Below are 3,332 nucleotides of genomic sequence, written 5' to 3' on the forward strand. Positions count from 1 at the left end.
ATGTTTATATTAATCTATATGCGCTTGCATATTTGTTCACTTTTTTCCTTGTATTTGTCAGCGTGTGCCATCAGCTTCCTGCATTGCTTTCCAATTGGCACACGAGTTTTCAGCATAAAAAATAGAAATGTTTGACGTACTTGGTATATTTGGCATTTTTTAAGCAGGGAGATAAATGGCTTTTTCAACCTTCAAATTCTAATATGCTGATTTAAAGTATTTATTTTATAAAAAATATTAAACTTTTTGAAAAAATTTAGTTGCCAAAATGCATTTGCATAAGAATTTAAGTTAACTGAAAGCTTTTAATATCCACCTATCGTTGCAAAAGTCGATGGAATTACAGAAAAGACAGACTGGGACCTTCACATAAGCAACCATGACATCGCTGAGGAACTTAACATTCATCATCAAATGGTTTTGAGCCATTTAAGAAAGGATGGCTACAAAAAGAAGCTCGATTTTTGTATACCACATGAATTGTCTGTGATAAATTTAATGAACTGAATTAACATCAGCGATTCTTTGGTGAAGGAAAATGAAATCGCACCATTTCTGAAGCGATTGGTAACCGGGACGAAAAGTGGATCAAATACGACAATAATGTGCGAAAAAGATCAAGGTCCAAGCGTGGTGATGCTCAAAAATGATCGCAAAGCCTGGATTGGCGCCTCAAAAGGTGATGCTGAGTATTTGGTGGGATTCGAAAGGAATCATCCACCATGAGCTCCACCAGCCTAGTCGTACGATTGATTCTTCATTTTACTGTCAACAACTAATGAGATTGAAGCAAACAATCAAAAAAAACGGCCAAAGTTGATCAACAGAAAGGGTTTCGTCTTCCATCAGGACAACGCTAGACCACACACATCTTTGATGATTCGGAAAAAACTTGGAGCCCTTGGCTAGGAAGTTTTGATGCATCCATCATAGTCGTGAGCTTGCATCATCGAACTACTATTTGCTTCGGTCAATGCATAACTCCCTTAATGGAGTGAAGTTGGCTTCAAGAGAAGCCTGTTTAAATTACTTGTCGCAGTTTTTCGCCGAGAAACCAGACAAGTTTTACACTGATGTAATAATGTCTCTAGTCTAAAAAGTGCACCGCTGCGTATACGTAACCACAGTTGGTTGATGTTATAAATACAAATCTATCTAGATAGTACATATATAATAAATATAGTTTTCTATTTCAAATAATACCTATTCCAACCTGTCTTTCCAGTATTCAGCTATAAATATATCCGCCCTGAGAAATTCAAATTAATTTGAGATTATTTTCACAACCACATGTGCTTTTAGTAAATGCATTTTGGTTGTCCTTCTTGCACAATATCCGGTTCTTTCTCAGATTTTAAGATTTCATTCGATCGAAAGTGGCACAAATCTATTTAAATCCGCAACGTCACCGTCTGTCGTCTAACGCGACGTCGTCATCACCGCATTCAGCGCTGCTGTTGTTGCTACAGTTCGATGTGACGCTGCACTTTCAATAAAAACTACAAAATATAATAACAAAAGTGTCATAAATTGAGAAATCAGCCGGCGAAGGCAGAAAAACCGACAAGTTTGCCGACGCCAACAATAGAGAGCGCCAGAAGACGAGCAATGGCGAAGAGAGCGGCGCCAGCTGCTCGTGTGGAGCGACAGTGAGAGAGAGCATGCCGGTGAGCGACTGAGTGGGTGCAGTGCCAAGTGTGACATGTTGCATGGGCGCAACGTGCAAAAAATGTTGCAAAAAATATTTTCCCGCAAAAGAGACGAAAAAGACGATTGAAGCAATTTAAATGGAAGCCACATGAGCGCCAATAAAAACTAAATTTTCCAATAGAAAACACATACTCACCGCTTAGGCATATTCGCAGAGGTGTACTCGTTACAAAAAGCAAAGCACACACCTCATTGTTGCAACAAAACAAAGCAAATGCGATTAAATGAAGACAACAAGGCATACAATTTGCTCCCAACGATTCTCCGCGTTCGCAACTCTGCCCGAGTTGTGGCATAAATTCTCAAACATTTTCAGGCCAGGCGCTATATGCAGCTGTGTGTGTGTGGTTGTGTGGGTGTGCGCCTGTTTGTGTGAGCATGCACTGAACACACATCAACAAACACACGCACACCTGTTGCCCGGCAGTGCCGACGAGTTTACGTGGGCGCTTGCTGTTGTGTGCAAACATCGCACTAACACACACACACACTAACATTTGTGTTGGCGAGGAAAATCTCTTTCTCTCTATAAAATATTTCAACAATTATGTGGTTTTATTTTGAGCAGCGAAATAATAGAAATAAATAAATGCCACTGCAAGATGTCTGCATAATTATGGTAGAATGGAAATATTTTAGAGAGGGTTACTTGGAGTGGGGGGTATTATTTGATTTCGAATTTTTAAATAATTTTGTTTTAATTTTATTTCTAGTTTACTTTATTAATTTTTTTAATATGTGAAATATATACTTTTTTACTTTATTTGTATATATATTATTTATTTGATTAAGTCTTATGTTTTTTTTTAGTTTTTAAGCGATTAAGGAGAAGAGTAATATTATTATTTAATTCCATCATTAAAGCTCAATTTGTGTATATGCATATTCATATTCGAGAAATTCCAATATTTTAACATAAAAAAATTATAAAAAATATTTTTTGCATTTTTTCTACTTTCTGCATTCTTGGAACTTTTTGGAAAAGTTTAGTTTTATATATATTTTGCTTAACTTTTTAGCTCATTACAGGTACACAATAATAAAATTAATCAAATTATGTTCGAGTTCTAGAGTTTTTAGTACAAAACAACAAAAACACGTTAACTTCGGTTGCCTGGAGCAATAATGTCCTTCCTCAAATACAAAAGGTTCCCTAGAAGAGTTCTGAATTGAAATTTTGTATGGCCGTTATATGCCATATCTCGACCTGAACAATTTCATCGGACCCATGCAAAATTTCGTGAAGATACCTTGTGAAATAAAAACTTTTCCCTACAAGCCTTTTTTCCGATCATTCAGTTTGAATGTCAGCTATATGCTAAAGTGTTCCAATAACGGTCGTTCCGATTGAAAAAATGAAAAGTATATATGAGATCAATAGCTTGAAAACTGAGTGACAAGTTTGGCAAACAAAGTATCGGAAATTGTAAATAAAACGCAAAATACATGATGCCATCGATTTTCCCAGTCCTCGAACTATTTTTTATAAGCACTTTTTGGGATGGACTGGAGCTCGGTCCGCAAATTTTGTATTATCTCCTCGATCGACTGAACAAGCAAAAAAACCACGGAGCCAAACATGGTGTATACGTTGGTATTCACTTCGTTTTTGTTTTAAAATT

The sequence above is a fragment of the Bactrocera tryoni genome, chromosome 5 (genome assembly GCF_016617805.1).
Source record: "Bactrocera tryoni isolate S06 chromosome 5, CSIRO_BtryS06_freeze2, whole genome shotgun sequence".
Taxonomy (NCBI): Eukaryota; Metazoa; Arthropoda; class Insecta; order Diptera; family Tephritidae; genus Bactrocera; species Bactrocera tryoni.